Source organism: Sapajus apella, unplaced genomic scaffold (genome assembly GCF_009761245.1).
Source record: "Sapajus apella isolate SASKATOON/1434 unplaced genomic scaffold, GSC_monkey_1.0 scaffold7, whole genome shotgun sequence".
In the NCBI taxonomy this organism is placed as follows: Eukaryota; Metazoa; Chordata; class Mammalia; order Primates; family Cebidae; genus Sapajus; species Sapajus apella.
The window spans coordinates 29495568-29518845 of NW_022436947.1; the positions used below are offsets into that span (position 1 = coordinate 29495568).

The 23278-nt window shown below is 36.8% G+C and overlaps 1 protein-coding gene and 1 pseudogene across 6 annotated transcripts in view; one reads left to right on the plus strand and one right to left on the minus strand.

Annotated features, from left to right (window-relative positions):
- The window catches only part of IMMP2L (inner mitochondrial membrane peptidase subunit 2), an 865268-nt gene that overhangs the window by 103610 nt on the left and 738380 nt on the right, over positions 1-23278 (plus strand). The gene's annotated exons all lie outside the window — the stretch shown is intronic.
- Positions 20103-22571, minus strand: LOC116550038 (annotated as a pseudogene).

The following is a 23278-nucleotide window of genomic DNA, read 5'->3' on the forward strand; positions in this document are numbered from 1 at the left end:
CGCTTGGTGAAGATGCTATGAACATTGTTGAAACAACAACAAAAGATTTGTAATATTCTATAAATTGAGGTGGTAAAGCAGTGACAGGGTTTAAGAGGACTGACCCTAATTTTGAAATAAGTTTTACTGTGGGTAAGATGCAATCAAGCAGCATTGCATGCTACAGAGAAATCTTTCATGAAGGGAAGAGTGAGTCGATGTGGCAAGCTTCATTGTTGTCTTATTTTAATGAATTACCACAGCCACCTCACTCTTCAGCAACTCCCACCCTGACCAGTCGACAGCCATCAACGTCGAGGCAAGACACTTCAACAGCTAGAAGATTACAATAGGCCAAAGGCCCAGATGATTATTAGCATTTTTTAGTAATAAAGTATTTTAAAAATAAAGTAAGTACATTTTTTTTAGCCATAATGCTGTTGCACACCTACTAGATTACAGTTTAGTGTACACATAACTTTTATATGCACTGTGAAACCAAAAAATTTGTGTGACTCACTTTATTGAGGTGATCTGGAACTGAACCCAGGTATCTCCACTGGTGTACACACCTCTGAGGTCTTCCCTTGATGTAATGTGTGAGTACCAGTTTCCCCTGCCTCGGTCTTCAGGACTGAAAGTACAGCTTTGACAAGGTATGAGAGCACTGGAGTGGCAGGTGGCATGCCTGAGACTGGGGCACTAGAGTTGTGGAGTAGAGATTGGAAGGGAAGATTGGGAAGAGCCATTTCTGAAAAGCAGAGATGACGGGATTAGCCATGGAGGAGATGAGTGGAATAGCTAAGCAAGGGTGTAAACTTCAGGGAGAGCATTTTGAGAGGATGGTTGGATGCTGGGGTAGAAGACAGAATGATTTGTAGTAGTTTGTCCCTGGTGTAGTCAAGGAAGGGCTTATTCTAACTGCTGGACCCCGCCTTGATTTCACATTGTGTCCGCACTCTTGTTGCCAAGTAATGTTGTTATTTGAGTGTGAAGTTCCTCTGAGGCAAGAAGTGTTTCCTAGTCATTTTTTATCCTATTAGTGTCTAGCACATAGTAGACAAATAAAACTGTGTTGAGTTTTAGTTTATATTTGTGAAGACCTGTATATTTAAATTCAAGAAAATTGACAAATGGAGATTGGAGGTTGTAATTTTCTTTTTTAAGAGAGTGTGTTAGGGGTGCAGAATGAGACGGCTATGTTTAGTAACTGAGAGTCTCACTGGTCAACATCTATCTTCTGGAAAGAAGTATGACTAATCCTATACATCCTTTCACATTGGCTTTCTGTTCTTCTTTTTGGCTCTCAGCTTTGTCTAAATTGTAAACAATAGCCTAGAAGAGAAAGATTTTATATTTCATTATCATTTCTTCTAACAACACAGCTTTGTGTGAATAGAACAATCTCAAGTAGATTGTTTACCTTGAATTAAATTTCCCAGGAAACAGTTCTAGCATTTAACTTTGATTAAAGCTGAATGTTTGTTCTCTAGAGGATTGTCAGAAGTCATTATAAAAAGAGCTATGTTTGGAAACAGTGGGTGTGGGACTCCTGAATATAATACTAATTTAAACTCAGGGTTTTTTTTTTTTAATAAAAATCCTCTTATTTTTATAAAAAAGAGATGACAGTTTATAAAAAATGTAGTTCTATAATTTTAGATGTTTAAGAACACAAACAATGGATTATATTAACGATATGTATAGATTTACAGTATTCCTTGAGACTGTCAGCATGTTATTTAAAAAATAAGTGATGTGTCTAAAACAATTTAGTAAATTTAGTATTTTTGGTTAAAAATATTTAAAAAAATCTACTGCTATTGTAACTCATTGATATTGGGCTTTAATTGGTAACTCCGTTGTATTGGTTTCTGCCTTAGGAATACTTTGCTGTTATAGATTTCATGGAATAGCAAAGAACAAATAATTTATACATGCTTGTGTAACATAATGTTAAAGAATATTTAGGAATTGAAAATGTTGAGGAACAGCTTTTCCTGGCATGCATGCCTAGAGAGGGCTTGCATCACCACCAGGGATACAGCATTGTTAAGATATCTGGCTTTTTATTACATGTCTGATAATTATTTGTTCACAGCCAGACATCCTATATTCAGTTCTGTAGGTTGTGCAGTGCATAACTGTAGTGATAGTCACATGTGTAAAACATACACATTTGTATGTAGTGACTCTGGGTTTTGAACAAGGTAAAAAAATTTCTTTACTTAAGGAGTTTACATTCTAGCGGGCCAAACAGATAATCAATAAATAAGATAGGAATATATCAGACAAAAATAAATACCATATAGGTAATTAAAACACTGTAAGGTGATAGTGGCCAGATGGCTGATTTAGATTAGGTGGTCAGGAAGACAGTAAAATGAAAAGAAGAGATAATTTAAAAAATAAAATCTTTGGTAAATGGTATGATTAAAATTATATATCTTTTTAGATTTTATCTTTTTTGTAGTTTGTTGCTAAAGAGAGTCTAACACACTTGTTTGTTTTCACTTTGGGTTTTTAAAAACTGTTATAGCAATGGGATATATATATATATATTTTGAGACAGCGTTTTGCTCTTATTACCCAGGCTGGAGTACAATGGTGTGATCCTGGCTCACTGCAACCTCTGCCTTCCAGGTTCAAGCGATTCTCTGCCTCAGCATCCTGAGTAGCTGGGATTACAGGCATGCACCACCTCGCCTGGCTAATTTTGTATTTTTAGTAGAGATGGGGTTTCTCCATGTTGGTCAGGCTGGTCTCGAACTCCCAACCTCAGTTGATCCACTCACCTCTGTGTCCAAAAGTGCTGGGATTACAGGCGTGAGCCACAATGCCTGGCCATGGATGTATTTTTTAAAGATACATTTTGACTGATTTTCACACACACAAAAATAAGTGCATTATACTCTTTGGATGTTTGTCTGCTCCAAATCTCATGTTGAAATATAATTCCCAACGATGAAGTTAGAGGAGGTGTTTGGGTCATGGGGGTGGATCCCTCATGAATAGCTTATTGCCTTCCTCATGATAATGAGCGAGTTCTTGTTCTAAGTTCATGCAAAATCTGTTTGTTTAGAGTGTGGCACCTCTGCACTCTTGCTTGCTCGCTTGCCATGTGATGTACCTGTACCTGTTTTATTTTCTGCCATGATTGGAAACTTCCTCAGGCCCTCACCAGGAGGAGATGCTGGCACTCTGCATCCTGTCCAGCCTGTAGAACTGTGAGCCAAAATAAACCTCTTTTCTTTATAAATTACCCAGTCATAGGTATTGTTTTACAGCAAAACAAAACATTAGGTCATTAGGCAAAACAGAGTGCAGTTTTGCCTAACGACCTAACGTTAGATTCTTTGAGTTTAACTTAGTGACAGTATTAAGTATAATAAAATATTTAGGGCTTAAAAATTTTTGAGTTACTTTATTTGGATTTTTTACATAATGAGAAAAAATGTTTAGAAAGTTTTCGTATATGTAGTGTGTGTGTGTGTGTGTATGTGTGTGTGTGTAGGAAGAAAAACTTTGGAAGACAAGTCCCAGCTGTCTTACCTAAGAATATATTTTTATTTAAGTGTTCTAGATTATGAAATATTATGATGAGAAATTTTATTTTTGTGTTTGTACATTGTTTGGTTAAAAGTGTACTTTCCAGCATAATGTCATTTTTTTTTTAAACAAAGTATTTCCCTGTTGCCTGTTGGCTTTTATGTTAAATATCCTAATGGATTTTAAATAGAGGGTCAAGTGGATATGACATAATTTATATAATTAGTCCTATATTTTAATAATTTTTGCTTTTTCTGGAGTTTTACTGGACAGATTCTCTTGTCTAGCCTGCTGCCACTGGACTGCCCATCATGTATGTTCCCTCAACAAATCTGTTGTCTCTTTTGCTGATTCTGTCTCTGCTTTGGCCTCTCAAACATAGTGCTATCTAACTGAAGTCAACAGAGGTCTGGCAGGACAAGTGGTGTGCATGGCAAGAAGTTTAAGAAAATCCCATGAGTGCCAAGATGATGGTATTGGGAGAGAGGAAGTATGCGGAGGAAATTCTAGGCTGGCTGTCTACATCTGTAGGGGATCTGATAGCTGCTATCCTTGATGAATGGGCTCCACTGCATGAGTATGGGAATGCCCCCAAAACACTGCAGGGTCTGGAAGAACTGTTGCCGGGGGTGGATCTAACTAAACGAAAGTGAGATGCTCAAGCTATGGCAGCTGTGGTTGGCTGGCTGCTTCCGTATATTTTTTTCTCCTGTATTTGGGAGTATTAAACTAGATTGTCCAATTGTGAATTTCTTTAAAAATATAAAAATATATGTAGTGGAGACAAGTGCAGGTTTCTTACGTATGTATATTACATAGTGGTGTAGTGTTGGCTTTTAGTGTGTCCATCACCTGAATAATGAACATTGAACCCAATAGGTAATTTTTAAACCCTTAGCCGCCTCGCACTCTCCCACCTTTTCGAGTCTCTAGTGTCCACTGTTCCACTCTGTATGTCCATGTGTACTCATTGTTTAGCCTCCACTGGTAAGTAAAATACGCAGCATTTGACTTTCTGAGTTATTTTCCTAAGGTAATGGACTCAGTTCTAACCATGTTGCTGCCAAGGACATGATTTTATTCTTTTTTTATGGCTGCATAGCATTCTAAGTTGTATATATACCACATTTTCTTTATGAAATCCTTCATTGATGGGCATTTAGGTTGATTTCATACCTTCGCCATTGTGACTAGTGCAGATCTAAACATACAATTTCAAGCATCTTTTTAATATAATGATTTTTTCCCTTTGGTTAGATACTCAGAAGTGTGATCAGTAGATCTAATGGTAGTTCCACTTTTAGTTCTTTGGGAAATCTCTATACAGCTTGTACTAATTTACATTTTTACCAAGAGTTTGTAAGTGTTCACTTATCTGCATAAAGTGAAACCGTAAGTCCAATTAAACCTCTTTCTTTTGTAAATTTCCTAGTCTAGAGTATGTCTTTATCAGCAATGTGAAAATAGACTAATACAGTTCTCATGAGATAAGCATCTGACATTTCCCCTGCTGGCACTCATTCTCTCTCCTGCTGCCCTGTGAAGTGGTGTCTTGGCTTTTAGTGTAAGAAACATGTAAGAAACCTGCACTTGTCCCACTAAATGCATTTTTAAAGAAATTCACAATTGGACAATCTATTTTAATACTCCAAAATATAGAAAAAATACTATAGAAACAGCCAGCCAATCACAGCTGCCATGGCTTGGGCATCTCATTTTCATTTAGTTAGATCCACCACCAGCAACAGTTATTCCAGACCCTTCAGTGTTTTGGGGGCATCCACATACTCATCATTGTAAGTTTCCTGAGGCCTCTCCAGAATACAGAACTGTGAGTCAATTGAATCTCTTTTCTTTATAAATTACCCAGTGTCGGGTTTCTTCATAGTAGCATGAGAATGAACTAATACAAGAGATATTTCACCTTCTTTGTTAAATATATTTCCCAATTTTTTTTTTTGTAACTGTTTTAAGTGGGATTGCTTTCTTGATTTGGTCCTTGGCTAGGTCAGTATTGGTGTATAGGAATGCTACTGATTTCTGCATATTAATATTGTATCTTGAAATTTTACTGAATTCATTGATCAAATCTAAGAGTTTTTTGGTGGAATCTTTAGAGTTCCCTAGATGTTAGATCATATCATCGGTGAAGAGGGATAATTTGACTTTTCTAATTTGGATGCCTTTCAATATTTTCTCTTACCTGATTACTCTGGTGAGAACTTCCAGTATGATGTTGAATAAGAGTGGTGAAGATGGTGGGAATTCTTGTCCTTTTCCAGTTCTCAGAGGGAATGCTTTCAACTTTTCTTTACTAAGTATAATGTTGCCTGTGGGTATGTCATATATGGCCTTTATTATGTTGAACTATGTTCCTTCTATACCTAGTTTGTTGTGGATTCTTATGATGAAGGCATGCTAAATTGTACTGAAGGCGTTTTCTACGTCTATTGAGATGATCACAGGGATTTTATCCTCGATTCTGTTTATGGGATGTATCACATTTATTAATTTGTGTCTTTTGAACCATCCTGACTTTCCTAAGATAAATTCTACCCAATCATGATGTTCCAGCTAATCTCACTTCACTGGCACCATTTGTGTAGGGAAAGCTCTGCGTTTTCCCTCTACTCTCATACCACAGCAATCATCAACACAGAAGACTGTTGTGAACACATGTGTGGGGCTTTTTCTCCCCACACTCGAAGCAGTGGACACCAGCTGGGTGTCCTCTAACTCCGTTCTGATGCTATCTACTTGGAGATAGTGTCAGATCCCACAGGTTGAGTGCTCAGTTCCTAAGACTGCACCTTTCTCCATTCCCCCCACCAGTCTCAAGTCTAGGCCCCTGGAACTTCTGATGGACTGGCTTCAAATTACAGTTCCCATGACCCCCTCTTTGGGTTGAACTAATTTGCTGGAGTGGTTTACAAAATATGAATTTCTGAGGACTACTTTTTGTTGTCCAAAGAATACAATTTTTTTCTTTTTAATCTGCTGAAAGTTTGGAAAAAGTACACATATCTTAAAATAGAAATTAGGAAAGGTTTGGCTTCATTATTATTCCAATTATTATTAGACATTGAACAAAGATCTCAACTGGAAACAACAGCAACAACAACAAGAGCCATTGCTTCTGAAAGAGAAATTATACTTCTATGACTTGTCTGTAAAGTTGAGAATTAGAGCTTTTGGTGGAGTTTTGGTAAACTTTGATGGAGGCCACTTTTCAACTGTAGAAAATTGTTTATTTCTTTTGTGATCTTCAGTTATTTCTATCACATTTTTGTGGACCTAACCACCCTCTTTTTGGTTTTAATATACATTATGGACCTACCCACCCAAATATTAGACTTAAAACATTATATAATTGGAGATAAAGTTGGCTGGAAAAAACCTGTGTGATCTTGCATTCTCCACATGCACATTTTTTGGCTACCTATATTAGGTGGGTGTTAGAATCCCATGGTCCTTGCTTATAGAGTTTATAGATTAATAGAAGGAATAAGTAAAATACTTTATTATATATGAGAAAACTGAGACCAAGCAAAGTGACTTGCTCATGAGTATACAGCAATTTCTCTTTACACTGACTAGTGAAATCTTGAGAGAGTCCAAAGTTCATTAGTGATGGGTATTTTTGTACTCCAGGTTGCATTTCCTCTCTAGGTTTATCTGGATTTTGTTATCTAGCAAAAGAGCTGTAAGTCCTGGCCATATGCCACAGAGGTACTGAAAGTATAACATCTATTACTGAGATGGAGCCCTTTTGTGGTCAAGATAAAAAAGGCCACAGTGTGTTTAATTTTTTTGTTTTTGTTTTTGAGACCGAGTCTCACTCTGTCGCCTAGGCTGGAGTGCAGTGGCAGGATCTTGGCTCACTGCAATCTCTGCCTCCTAGGTTCAAGCGATTCTTATGCCTCAGCCTCCTGAGTAGCTGGCATTAAAGGCGCTCACCACTATATCTAATTTTTATATTTTTAGATGGGGTTTCGCCATATTGTCCAGGCTGGTTTCATACTGCTGACTTCAAGTGATTCACCTCCCTTGGGCTTCCAAAGTTATGGGATTGCAGGTGTAATCCACTGTGCCCAGCCTGTATTTAACTTTAATGGGTATTTTGTCTATTTACCTCCCATGGTAAAAAAGAAAACAATACATAAAAATATTCTTGAGCTGGCATAGGTTCTTATTTTGTGCATCCAGCATCCAGGACAATATTTGGATATATTACTTAGATCTCCTAAAAATAATTACTTTTAAAAAGATAGTTTCAAATAGTTATCACACCACTTTTCTAAGTGATTACTTTTATTTGCCCTGCTTAAGTAAGGATTTTGGCATGATGATGGAGAGTCTGATCAATCAAGGGAGCACAAGAATTTTTTCTATAGTTATTTACCTCTTTTTAGGCTAATCGTATTATATATCTCAGAACTATAGATCTATTATAAATTCAGATTTTGAAGAAGTTGTAGAAGGCTAAAAGGTATATTTGATGACATTTTTAGCTTTTCCTAAAAATGTATAAATTTATATGCTTTTATTTTTTCCTGCCAGGAAAGAAAAGAATAATAATATTCTGTTATTTTTAAACTCCATAGCTGTAGTTTTCAGACATATTTCAGTTAGGTTATTCAGAAGGCATATTGTAGAAATTGTGAAAAATTCAAACATATTTCTTTACTTTGTTATTAATTTTCACTATTTTTGACTTATGCATTCTCTAATTTTGCTCTTTTCTTAATTTTAATATTATAATAAGAATTTCAAATAGGACTTTGTAAGTTATGAAATAAAACTAGCCGGATGAGAGGATGAGTACCTTAAGAATATAATGCATTTCCTTATGTTTGCTTTGTATACATGTGGCAATAGCCACTTTTGACAGGGAAGTAAACTACATTATGATCGTTCTTGCTCAGAAACTCATGCCCAGTTGGCTAATTTTAGAGCCAAGACCCTAAGCCTTCTACTTTGATTCTTGCCCAAGCATACTTGCTATATAATACTGTGTTGCCCTTTTCCATCTCTGATTTTGATTTTTGGGTCTGCATTTGTCAAAATGCAGGCCGATAGTTCTGATAAACAAACTACTGAAATTTATTTTGCCAACATGATAAGTGTTTGTAAAAATGTTCCCCAAAGAGATTTCTAGGAAGGTATCATTTCTTCAAAATTCTTTTGCCTTTGAAAGGCAAAATTTAGTTGTTGAAGTCTCAGTTTAAGGAACACAGGCTATTTTATCTGAGTTGGAGCTCAATTAGATGTGAATCTTTAAATTGTTTACTTAATTCTTCTGTGCTGTTGTGAAAGGGTGGTATTTCATAAATATGAAATCAGGAATTCTACATTTTTTTTTAAAGCTAACTTTTAGTGCTTTTATTACATATTGGACAGGCGTTATCCTGCTGTTGAATTCAGGAACCATGCCTAGCACCAGCTGTGGGGGCTGAAGCTTCCCTGGTCTACGTGTGGAAAGCTTGCTTGTTTAGGCTGCCAAGCCAGAGAATGCAACTTGCTTTTCACTCAGGCCTTGCTTCTGATGACAGGTGAAAGATTGGCAAAGTTGAGATTTTAAAAAGAGTAAGTTAATTGTTTCTGGAGATTAGAAGAAGGGGCCTTTTTGGTGTCAATGTCTATAGACATGCTCACCTCCTGCCCTACATATATGTACCTATATCAACATGCACTTCCCTCCATAGGGTTGCTGGCGATTCTTGAAGCTGCTCTTGAAGATCATGGACAACCCCCAGATTAATATACAAGTGTTACTTAATGAAAGAAGAAAAAAAGATTGCATATTCTTTTATTTGATAGAAAGCACCATATTCATCCATTCACATGTCCTGAGCATCTATTCATCCATCTGCTCATGTATCTATCCATCGACCCATCTACCCATCCATCTACCTGTCCATCCTTCATTCATGTTTTATTTGATACTTTCTGTTTGTCAAAATTCTGTATATTTTATTTTTACACCTTTAAAATAGAGAACTATACTGCTTCGTAAGTACTTAGGAAAATGAAAGAATGATTCATGGCAACTATGAAGGTGTTCTAGTAAAGTGTGTATACATATTTGTTTGTGGTTGTATAATAATATAGTTTGAAGCATTAATAGGTTTGGAAAGGTGGTATAGATAGTCGTTTCAGCTTTGCTTATCTGAGACTCATTTTATTTTGGAAATTCTTCCTGTGAACTTTTTGTACTGCTCTAGTTTTAAAATAAAGCACATTGTTAGTTAAGCAGAATTAGATTTTTTTGGTGAAAATAAAATTGATAGACACTTGAACATTTCTTTAGAAAATTACTCTATCAAAGAAAATTTTAAAAGGTTTTTAAAAGATTTTACGCCTTTTCCTGAAAAGAGTTTCTCTTCTTTTGAATTGATTATTAGTTTATTTTACATATGAAACATCTGTAAAGGTTTTATTTAGCACAGTAGGAAATCACTTTAGTATTTTTAATCATTCAATTTTTTATGTAGAATTTTTTTCTAGTCCTTATTCCTTTAAAAAATTAATACTGAAACCCTCTATTTCTTTTGACATTTTCAGTATTCATTTTTCTTCTGCTTAAGTCTTTATCATCTATATATGAAACAGAAATTTCTTCTTAAGACAAAGAAGACTTATTTCCAAAATAAGATTCTAATTACTCTATCATTTTCTATAAGGGTGAAATACAATATAAGGGAACAACAAAGAAAATCACTCTTCTAGAATATTGCAAATTCTAAAAAAAGGAACATAAAGATTCAAATGCACACAATCTGCTGACAGGACTGAGCCAACGAGGTTTACAGCACGTGTGTGTTGTGACACAGCCTACACTTGTGCCGGAGCATACCATGGAAGATGAAAAAGTCAAAGCGGGTACTAATAGCACTCCGATTTAAAAATGAATATCATTACTATTCCAGCAAAATTATATTCATAGCTATATCTTAAATCTAATGTGTTTCATGGGAAGAAAATGTGAGTGATATGAACTTACCTAATGGAACTGAGCCTGAGGCTCTGTATTTACTCTTATGACATTAAAGATGTAACTATTTTTAAATCTTTTGATATGTGGTGCTAGATTTATAATTTAATAATGTTATAAATATTAAGAGTGCTAATTTCCTTTTGCATAATGGAAACATAGCATGGAGATTAACAAGCTGATCAATAGTCAAGGTGATTTTGCAAGGTTGTTCCCAGATTCACGCTGTGCTGGCACTCTGCATAGAAACACTCTTCTGTTTAAGGTTTATTGAGTTGGATCACTTAATTGCATCTCATAGTTATAGCTTTAAATTCTCACATCTTTCTATTTCAACATGGTAATATAGTTTTCTATTAAATAGTGACAATAATTATTATATGTACTAACAAATGAAATCAGGTTTATTTGTTTTTCTGAGATGGAGTTTCACTGTTATTGTCCAGGCTGGAGTGCAATGGCACCATCTCAGCTCACTGCAACCTCCGCCTCTCAGGTTCAAGTGATTCTCCTGCCTCAGCCTCCAAAGTAGCGAGGATTACAGGAATGCACCACCACACCCGGCTAATTTTTGTATTTTTAGTAGAGACGGGGTTTCACCATTTTGGTTAGGCTGGCCTTGAACTCCTGACCTCATGACCCGCCTACCTCAGCCTCCCCAAGTGCTGGGATTACAGGCATGAGCCACTGCGCCTGGCCAAAATCAGGTTTTCTGTCTATTTTTTGTTCTAGAAGTCTCTTTTCTCTTGGATCTCTGAATGTTCTTCATTTTCTTTTATAATGTACTGCTCAGTCCTAAGAAGTGCCCTAATATTAATATTACCTTTCTGAACTGATTTTTTTCAGTCTTTAGAACAAAACATTTCATTTGGCTTAGGGATCATTTGATAGTACCTATAGAAAATGCTTTGAAACAAGTTACAAAGTATCTGGCATCTGAACCTCTGGCCCAACTCAGTCGCTGGGAATTTTTTTAGAGGATATTTGAGGTGAAGGTCCAGTGATATTTCTATCCTCGGCCACTGACAGATAAATGATAAAAGAATTCTAAGGTCTTTGCTAGTGAGCTCTGTAAAGCCTACCAGTCTTGGGTGATCAGTGAAGTAAGGAGTTTGCATCTGAAAGGGGGCAAATGAAAAACTATCATGACATTAAAGTCGTCAGTAATGCAATGAGACTAAGGGTTAGGACTTTGTAAGTATACTCATAAAATAGATGAATTCTGGCTCACCTCAGTTCCTGGCCCAAATATAAAAGCATGGTTGTACAATTGCATGAATAGGTATATGGGTTAATATTTTTTATAATTAATTACTACTATTTATTGAACACCAAACACTGACTTTCATTTTTTTTTTAAATCTCATTTAACCTTCACATTAAGCATGTGAGATACATAGTGATAGCTACATCTTGCAGATCATAAAGAAATATTGCAGTAAACCCACATATGCCAGAATTTTGGTTAAGCTGTTTACAAAGGCAAACTGCTCATCAAAGAAAATGTGACCAGCCACAGAAAGGACAACATAGCATATTTAAAGTCTCTAAATAGGTAGTAGACAATTTACATAGTACTTTGATATTTGCTCTTTGTCCATTTTTTTTTTTTATTGGGCACACTTGATATGTGAAAGATTTGCATTTTTAATTGCTTCCTGGTCTAGGGAAACCGTTCTAATCCGAGTGTTCACTTTTGGGATTTCAAGGCCTTAGAGCATTGCTTCCCAAAGTGTGTTCCAGGTAAAACTTGTTATTGCAAACCCCACCCTCAGGTGGTAATACCATCAAATGTGAATGCTTATACCTTTAATTATTTAAAATGAAATACATGCTGCTGTGATTTAGTGGTGAATAAGCAAAACCTAATCTATATTGGTGACTGAAAAGATTGCAGAATCTTCCAATAGCAGTATATAAAATATAAAAAGGAGGGATTTAATGTACATATATTTATTTTAAATTATTTTGACATATTCAAGAAGCTACTAGAAATATGTAATTTACCCTTTTTAGCTGTAAAACAAAGTTTATGTTATTGTAAGCTTACCCACATGATATTCTACACCCTAGGATGAATTTCCGCTCCCTGTACCCAATCTGGCAAAGTTTTACTTACCCTTCATGATCCTGAAAATGCCCTGCCTGTCGTGTTTTTGTAGCGCTAAATGTGTATCATGCAATTCATTTCTCTTTTTCTGTAGCATTTGGAGACATCTGCTTCTTAGAGGTATTTGACAAATATTTGTGAAATAAATGAAAGCGTGGATGAATAAATTATATGTTTAATTAATTTAGCAAGATTTTTTATCCAGTCTTAACTATTGGGACCAGTTTTTCTGACTACTTGATCTAAAAATGATCAGAAAGGGTTTCCCTTTCTGTTTTTCACATAAACATTTACGACTTTGATTACATTTATATTTCAGTTGAAACAAACAACTGAAATGACAACTGGAAAACCACAGAGGGCAATATATGAAGGAAACTTAAAATGACTTCATGAAATGACTAATGACCTGGATTTAGAGGAATGTCAGAAGTACACATGGCTAGCATTCCATTATGCCTTATAATTGCTCTAATGGCAGCAGACTATGTAAACCTGAAAGTCACTTGACAGAGATTTTTGCCTGGTGGTCAGCAAATGTGATACAATTTTGTGACCCAAATAAGCACATATTTTACAAAGGTTTTAAAATATGGCGATTGTTTCAAATGTTTTGGTTTTGTGATAGAATTGCTTAATATAATTTGGCTTTTAGAATGATCTGTTATAAAATATTTAAAATATAGTTTTAATTAATAAACAATGAAGAGAAATATTTTGGAATGTATAAAATTACTCTGTGTTAAGAGTCTCCACATTTAAAATATAGTTTTAAATAGCATGGTTATACATAATGCATAGATGATTATACAGATGTAATAAATCTCAGCTATTATTCAGGTACCTTGTGATATATGTATCGCCTAATATATTTAAATGCTGAACTTTTGTCAGTAGAGAAAAAAAGTCACCAGTAATATCTAAAAATTAGCATGGCTTAGTCTAGGACACTGGCCCTCACAGTTTATTAATTACTTGTAGTCTCTAGCCTCTTTATTTTATTCATACCACAGCCAAACACTGAGTACTAGCCTATGGGTTGTAAGAATCTACAGAAACCACCCATCTATCTTCCTTCTCTCCCTCATTGTCTTCTTCCCTCTCTCCTTCCTTCCCAGCTCCTTAAAAAGATACTTGTCATGCACCTGCGTTGTAATAATACTGTATTAAATGTCGGAGATATTGTGATGAGTAGAAAGTACCTTACTGTAATTAAGATTCTACAGGTGCTGTTTGCATTTGTAAACATTAACTTCTAAGGAATCAGAGTTCACTTAAAAAAATCATACATCCCAGAGTTTGTGAATGGGTTTTGTAAAAAACAGGACATGTTGGTATGTGATAAGATTGATTACTCAAAGTTGATCAAATGCCTATACTGTTCATTTCATTACATTATCTCTGCAATGGAAAGAACTAGACTTGCTTTCCCATTGACCATCTGCGACAGCTATCATGCTCAGTGTGGCCATTAGTATAGTTAACTATCCTTTTCTTTAAAGAAGTTTCAACTGTGTCTACAGATGGTTTTTATTTGTTTCAAAACAACTATTTTAGGCTGGAGAAGTTTGGAATTTCTTATATGTTCTCTCAGTTTGTTTGGTAGTAAAGTGCTCACAGAGTCACAGGTTAGAAAACTTGATTTCTTTCTCCATTTTATTAATGGTGAGTTTGAATGACCAACTTAAGTATTTAATTTCCATTATTTATAATGAAGTACTTTTCAATTCAGGCTGAATCTCAGAAGAAAAAAATAAATATAAAAATGTAACTATAATTACTTTTGAACAATTGAAACATTTTTATTGTGATAAAAATATATATAACATATAATGTACCATTTTAACCATTTTTAAGTGTATAGTTCAACGACATTAAATACATTCTTATTGTGGTGCAGCCATCTTTACCATCCATTTCCAGTATGTTTTCATCTTCCCAAACTGAAACACTGTATTCATTAAGCAGTGACTGTGTAATGCTTCTCCACTACTTCCAGTGTCTGGTAACCACCTTATTATTTTATTTTTCTATGAATAGGACAATATTTTTTGAGTAAGGGCAGTAAATTTTCATTTTGCCCTGTGAACCATGAAAATCTGAGACCAGTCTCAGTTAATTTGGAAGGTTTATTTTGCCAACGTTGAGGACATGTGCCTGTGACGTGGCCTCCAGAGGTCCTGATGACATGTGCCCAAGGAAATCAGAACACTGCTTGGTTTTATACATTTTATGGAGACATGAGACATCAATCAACACATATAAGATGAACATTGGCTCTGTCTGCAAAGGCGGGACAACTCGAAGCAGGGAGGGGCTTCCTGGCTGTAGGTAGATAAGAGACAAAGGGTTGCCTTCTTTTGAGTTTTTGAGTTTCTGATCAGCCTCTCCAAAAGAGGCAATCATATACACATTTATCTCAGTGAACAGAGGGGTGATTTTGAATAGAATGAGAGGCAGGTTTGTCCTAAGCAATTCCCAGCTTGACTTTTCCCTTTAGCTTAGTGATTTTGGGGCCCCTTTCCTTTCACAGCTCCAAATCATCTAGGTAAGACATTTTTTCTTCCTTTTTAAAGAATCTTTAGTAAGTGTGACTTACTTTCTCAGGGCCTAATCAGAGAAATAGAGCCACAGGGATATGTATATTCCAAGTTTAAATTCAGTTCTTTAATGTATTTAACAAAACTTCTCATTTTTAATTAATAATTTGAAATATCTTGTTCTCAGCTGCCAATATATTCTTCATATATTGGAAAAAATTATTCTACAGCTGTAGGAGGCATCAGCAAATAAGGCAGTTATACAAATGCAACTTACTTAAAGCGTTAACCATTTATGTTAAGCTAGGCATTTGATTTGTATGGCAATGACTTTCAGAAATCGGATTTGTAATTTATTTGATGTAATTTCAGCCTGTGAATATCTTTGCAATACAATAATGAAAAAATAGTTTATTGAAGGATGGCTTAATGAAATGTAAAGAGCATGAAATGAAATGTAAGTCAAATATAACTTAGGGGCTATTTGCATAAATGGCATTTAGCTATTAGGCATTTTTATATTTGTATATGCATTTTCATAGTACAAAAAAAGTGAGTATACAAATGTTTGTTTCATTAGGAGCAATCTCTTAAATCAAATTAGATAACAGAAATTGTTGTGCATTTTTTATTTTCTTAAATGAAATGGTATTGTCAGGCCAGCATTTGATTTGATCAATATATTGTTTACTCAAAGAAAAACCTTAGTGGTTTGAATAACCATAACTGTAAATGCATTAAGAACCTCACTGACAGTAGCACTGCAAAGCTCAAAGGCACTCAGTGTAACCTAATTACTAGGAATGACATTTGTATTAGTGCTAGTGAGATGTGAGCTTTTTGTACTGAAGGCTGAAGAGATATCAGATTAGGTACAGAGTGAGCAGAAGGGACATATTTCAAATTTACCTTTTAAATCCTAGAATTCAGTGACAATAATGTGACGGTTATTGATACACATGTAGGTGCATATAGGAGGAAGAAATGAGTATGTAGAGATTACTAATTAGTGAATATATTTTAATCAAGACATAATTTTCTAGCATCGGGGTCAGATCAAGGTTTTATTGGGGACCTGAAACAGACTATTTGGAGGCAGTCCTCCTAAAAAAATAAAAAATTACAAATACAAATTTATATACAAGTCAATATGTATTTAGAATGAGAAAAGAAGCCACAACTGATTACAATTTCAAAAAAGATGGTCAGTGACATCATGATAGTATTTGGAAAAATAGCTGCTGATTACACTTTTAAACTACCTTTTTTTTACATATATAGGATGCATAATGTTTGAGCGCCTCCTCATGAAAATGACTTTATAATATAATTTCTTATAGATATGGAAAGATAAATTAGACTTTCCTGTAGTATGGTTAAGAAGCTTTTGTTTTTATTACTGATAATGGAGCTGTATAAAATGTGCATCTTTACTCGCATAGTGTTTATAGAACAGCTACAGATTTGGCCTCTGCAAATGCAGTGTCTGAGTTCTATTTCATTGTGAATACCATCAAAAAGAAAAAAGAAAGGTCTGCTGCATTTGTAATTGTGTATGCACTATCAGCTGTATTCCTAATAAGAAAAACTTGATTAGGCATTGATTAAAATGAAATTATCTGCTTATACTATTTTGTCTCCTGATTGGAAGAATTTTTCACAGAGTAGCTTTGGGCTGTGTAAATTCAGACTCTGCTTCTGTCCCATTTGCCACAAATCTTTAGTTCTAGTTGCCATTTGTGGCAGAGGTTACATATTCAGGGCTTTTCATAGACCTCTGACTATCTTCATATCAGGACCCCATGTGAGTTAGTACAGTCGGAAAGGGATGTTTTCCTAGAAGCCATTCCTACACTGGAAGAGATGGTAAATTAATTAGACGTAGAAATGACTGAGAACCACTTACATATATCCTACTAAAAACAATGTACTACCAATTCTGAATGTACCACCCAAACTGAATATATCACCCTTTGCTTGGTCGCCAGCTTGCTTGCTGTGACTCCCTCCACCTGACACCAGTAGAAGGTAGGTGGAGGGGAACTAGGAGTGGAAAGAGAAAGATATTTTGTGGGAAAAATATCTTACTTTTGCAAATTTTACTAAAATATATAATCACGGACACATTGCTAAGGCCCCTTTCAGGTATCTGCAGGGACATTTTCAAATGAGGAGGGCTGAAGCTTAAGCTTTCTGATGAGTTTTATGGTAAACTCAACTCTGTCAAATAAGTGCTATTTCTGAAATGATAGAAACCTGATATGGTAGCTTCTAACCATATAGAGCTGTTGAATACTTGAGATGTGGTGAGTCCAACTAAGGAATTGAATCTTTAATTTCATGTACTTTAAATTATTCTCAATTTAAACAGATACTTGTAGTTTATGGTTAATATGTTGGACAATATATATCTAATTCATTAATATATTTATGTAAAATTAAGGCTAATTTAATTCTATTGAAGGTATTATGTATTATAGCATATTCTGCTTAACTTTGGATGTCATTTAAGCATTAAACTCTCAATTGTGGCCTAATTGTATACTACATATGATTCATGTATTGCCTACTGGGTAAGTAAGCAATTTTCATAATTATGGACAAATAGTATACTGGCAGACCTATGCATATTAAACTGAAAAAATACTTTTAAAGTGGTTCTTCTGGTTGGGATTTAAAAAATATGATTATTAGAACCAATTATATTTAAAAACCTACATTATGGGCTAAAATACGTGTTTTCAAAGCAGGGGTTAAAACTTTTTACATGAAGTACTTTCATTTTTCTCTTAGGAAATTTAATAAGGCATCTCCAAAGACAGAGGGAAAGTGGATTATTTGGTTGACATGCTTAATATTTTATTTCACTGCTTAGTTTGCTAATCCTAGTGGTTCAAACCAGATTTCAAAATCTGGGCTAAATCTCTATCATGCTATAACATGGCATGTAACAGAAACTCCTGAATATTCAATTGGTAGAAAAAGAGAAAGCATGCATATTTTTTAGTACAATTGTGTGAACTGCTATGAGATATAATTACATACAATTTTCTGAAAGACTGTGAATTTTATTCATTGTATGCCTAGCACAGGAAAGAAATTTTTCATTATTGTTAATGCAGTAAATAGGTGACCTTTCAAGCCTCATATATATAGTTTTAATATTCACTTTAATAGAATAACTGATGATTTTCTGTTTACGTGCTGTTGCTTTTATTTGCACAGTTGGGTGTTAACAGAAATTTGGAATAGATGTTCTCTATGCATCTACATGTAATAATTATAATTAATGTTTAGAATGACTAACTTTTAAAAATTGAGATAATATTTACATAATATAACAACCCATTTTAAAGTGTACAATTCAGGAAATTTAAGCAAAATCTCTTTTCAGAAATTTAGGACTCATGTTTTATTTTCAGATTTCAAAATTTTGTTTTTTCCTGCATTTTTTTGTTTAAAACTTGTGAAACCTGTATATGTTTAAACATTAAAAACGGTGCAGCTCACGCCTATAATCCCAGCACTTTGCAAGGCCGCGGTGGGCGGATCACGAGGTCAAGAGATTGAGACTATCCTGGCCAACATGGTGAAACCCCGTCTCTACTAAAAGTACAAAAAAATTAGCTGGGCGTGGTGGCGCACGCCTGTAGTCCCAGCTACTCGGGAGGCTGAGGTAGGAGAATTGCTTGAACCTGGGAGGTGGAGGTTGTAGTGAGTTGAGGTCGCGCCACTGCACTCCAGCCTGGTGCCTGGTGACGGAGTGAGACTCTGTAACCAAAAAAAAAACAAAAAAAGAAAAAAAGAAAAAAATTAAAAACATTTAATTATCACTTGGTAGTAATTTGTAAAATCCTAAGTAGAATTTTATGTTGTTACGTAATATTTCTTTAAAATTGAGAATTTTAATCCTAGATTGCTTCCTGATAGATTGGTCACTGCATTTTATTCTCAGCTGCGTAATTTTTTTCTGTAGGCTGTGGTTGTGTCATATATACTAGTTGTAATTTGGCTTTTCAAAATATCAAATGCCAACTATATGTAAAAGAAATAAATTTTTATGACTATGAAATTCAGTTCAATTGTCAAAATGTACAAAAGCCCCAAATGTCTTCTTTTAGCCTATTTTGTTGACTTTGGTGATTTGTCAACCTGAAGGTAATAGACAATATTTTTGGATGCTAAGCCCATCTCACATTCCTGGATAAGCCAAACCTCATCATGATGTGTGTTTTTTTCCATATTACTGAGTTTGATTTGGTAATATTTTGTTAAAGATCTTGGTTTTTTGGATGGAGTCTTGCTCTGTTGCCAGGTTGGACACGATCGTGGCTCACTGCAATCTCTGCCTCCCGGGTTCAGGTGATTCTCCTGCCTCAGCCTCCCGAGTGGGTAGGACTACTGGTGAGAGCCACTATACTCAGTTAATTTTTGGATTTTTTATTAGAGATGGGGTTTTACCATGTTGGCAGGGATGGTCTCGATCTCTTGACCTTGTGATCCACCCACCTCAGCCTCCCAAAGTGCTGGGATTAAAGGCGTGAGCCACCATGCCCGGCCTGTTAAAGATCTTTATGTCTATATTCATGAGATATATTGGTCTTTCTTTTTTTTTCTTTTTTGTAATCTCTATCTGGATTTGGAAGTTTGGTGACTTTTTAAACAAGCTGGGAAGTATTTCTTCTTATTTGTATTTTCTGAAAAAGTTTGTATAGGGTTTAATTCTTAAATATTTGATAGAATTGATCAGTGAACCCATCTGGTCTTGAAATTTTCCTTTTGAGAAGATTGCTAATTATGAATTAATTTTTTTTCACAGGTTGTAAAATGTGTATTAAATTTCATGGGTATGCACAGTGGAAAAGGCATCCTCACAGAGACAAGACTTCCAACCCAGTGACAATGGCAGTGAGCCACCCCAGTCTAGTTTTCAGCCATCTGAGATGAGTGGCTGGCTGTTGCCCCTGGACTAAGATTTCCTCCTCTTTGCTGCTGGTGGTGGTGGGGGGGTGCATGGCTGGAACTGACAGGAGACACAGTGGGAGACTAAGGGCCCTTAGGGGTGCCATTTTGTTTCTGGAAGGCAGCTTTCTTGAAAGGCTGCTCTGACAACTGCTGTTTCTCAACCCCTTTGGCCCTTCCAAAGGGGTGATGATGGCCCTTAGGCTTAAGGGTGGCCCAGGTCTTTGATGGGAATAGCACAGCCAGTGTTTCTGTGTCCGTGCCCTTGGGAGGGGCATTGTGTTGAGGAAGGCAACTTTCTTGGAGGACTGTAATTTAGGTGATCGTTGCTTTAGCTTCCCAGTCACCTTTGGCTCCCTGATCCCTTTGGCTTTTCCAGCTGTCTGACTGCAATTTTGGAGCCTGGAGGAAGTGTGGGTCTTTGTGACAGAAGGTATAGTGGACAGCTCTGAGTCTGCCCCTTTGGAGATGCCATTCAGCTTTTGGAAGGAGGCCTTCTTGGGATGTTGCTGTTTCTGCAGCTGCTGCTTTGCCTTTGCAGCCCCTTTGGCCTTCTTGGCTGGCTGGCTGCTGTTCTCAGACTTGGGGTGACCTGAGACAAGTCTACATTTGTAGGTGTGGCTGTTTCAGAATTTCTGGGACTGGGCAATAGAACTGGAGAATTTCTTGAACTTGGCAATAAAGAAACCATCCATATTGTGGATATGAGGGTAGAAACGTCAGGTAGAACGCAGACTGGGGTGGAAGCGCCTTTCTGAAAAGCGGGTAAAACCTTCCTGGCCAAAGTCTAGGCCTGTGGGCAACAGTCGCAGATTCTGCTTTTTCAGAGCATAGTCTACCACCCACTCATTCTCTTCCACCATGACAGAACAGGTGCAGTAAACTAGGTAGCCTCCTGTCTTGGAGGTGGCATTGACAGTCGGTCGCACACAGGAGCAACTCCTAGAGGTGAGCACTCATCCTTGTTAGTCTTCACAGCTGGGTCCTTGGAGATGACCCCAGTGCCACCACAGGGAGCATCCAGCAGTAGCCCCACACCACCTTGGGGAACTGGTGCCCCTCATAGTGGCTGATAACGGTGTTGGTAACTCCCAACTGGGGCAAGTTGCCCACAACACTCTTGAGCAGCTCAGCATTGGCGTCATTGGCAAGGATCACACCTGTGTTCTTCCCCAGCTGGGCCATGTATCTGGTTTTTCCTCCAGGGGCAGAACACATGTCCAGGATCCGCTCATGTTCCTGCGGTGCCAAGGCCATGACAGGCAACATGCTGGAGGATCCCTTAGTGCCCAGCCAGGTACTCGAAGGTAGCACCAATGGGCACAGAAGAATCATATAGCACTAGTCGAGTCTTTGACCACTTGCCCAGGGGATCCATGTTAACCCTACGATTGATTAGAGCCTGGGCAAGCTCTTGGCGTTGGAATTTCAAGGTGTTGGTCTGGAGGGTGACGGGCCGAGGTACCTCATTAGCTTCTAAGAACTCCACCAGCTCAAACAGAGGAAACAGGTCCATGAAAGATGTCCAAGAGCTTGCCAAGCAGAAAGTCTCCATAGGAGTAGTAAGTGGCCAGATCCTTCTTGAGACAGTTCAGTTATTCAGAACGAGACGGCCCTTCCTCCTGCTGAGCCCCCAAATCACCCAGGAATCCTCACAATATCCTGGATTTACTTGTGAATTCCTTGTAGGTCTGGAGCCTGGGCATTGTGCTCCATCTCCCCAGCAGGGGGCAGCACAAACGCCTCCTCATCCACATTGATCTGCAGGCCCTCATCTGCCTCCTCCTCCTTTGGGGGGCCTGACTCAGGGGTCACTTCTTCCTCTTCCTCTTCGTCCTCCATCTCCTCTTCACTCCACTGAACCCCAGCAGAAGCTTCCCGGGCCTTCTGCTTACGAGCAGCTTTTTCAATGGGCAGCACTCTTCACCTTCCTCCTCACATTCTCAGAGTTGGAGTCAGTTCTATAGTCATTTACCGTATCAGCATCACTGTCCTCGGGGCCCCGGAGGTCCCCGTGGTTCACCACACCATCTTCTTCAGAGTCTTCCTCCTCCTCTTAGCAGCATTAAATAGGGACTGGGTTCCCTTCTTACCAGCTGTCTGGACAGTTCCTGCAGAGATCCCTTTTGGGAGCTTTCCAGGCAAGGGCTTGGCCTCAGGAGACTTCCTTGTCTCAGGGGCTTCCGCAGAGCCCAACTCCTATTGATTGCTCTCTTTCGAGCACGACTAGACAGCCTCTTGGAATTTTCATCACTTACTGCAGGCGAAAATCTGGCGAGTTCCGTCTCGGCACCCTTCTGCTTCTGGCCTTTCGGCCTTGCCCCTGCTTCTCCTTCTTCGTAGGGTCCAACTTGCGCCCCATGGTACAGAACAGGGATTACAGCCTGAGACTGCACTTCGGGCGGCGCTCCACGTGCGCTGCGGGGCTAGCTTTTGGCCCGCATTCGCCAAAGAATCGTTCCACGCAGGCGCACGGGTAGAGTTAAATTTTTGAGATTGATAAGGGGTTTGAGTCAGTTTTGTAATTTGCGTCTTTTAAGCAGTTGATTCATTTAATTTATGCAAGTTATTGGCATAAAATTGTTGATGATATTCCTCTATTGCTTTGATGTCTGAAGTATTTGGAGAAAATATTTTTATTTCTGATATTTGTAATTTGTATCTTTTCTACTTTAATCCGATGGTCATTCTAGTATTTATCATTTAAAAAAGTTTTACAAAAAGCAGCTTTGGGTTTGTTTTTTATTTCTTTGATTATTTACTTGTTATTATTTCTCCCTTTCTATGTACTTTGATTTTAATTTGCTTTTTTCCTAACTTGTTAAGGTAGAAGTTTATTTTTATTTATTTTTACTACAAAATTTCATCTAAAACAGTGGCTCCCAAATTTTGTTGCAAATTGGAATATTCTGGGGAATCCTTAAAAATGAATAATTCTGTCTCCCAATCCCAGATATTTTTATTTAGTTGATTAAATTGATACGGGGTACAATGGGATTTTAAAAAAACTTCCCATATGAATTTTAGTGTGCAGCACATTTGGGGAAACACTGTTCTGAGCAGTATTTTAGCTTTTTCCCACCAATTTTTATATATTGTGTTTTGATTTTTATTCAAGATGTCTTAAAATTTCCCTTGTGATTT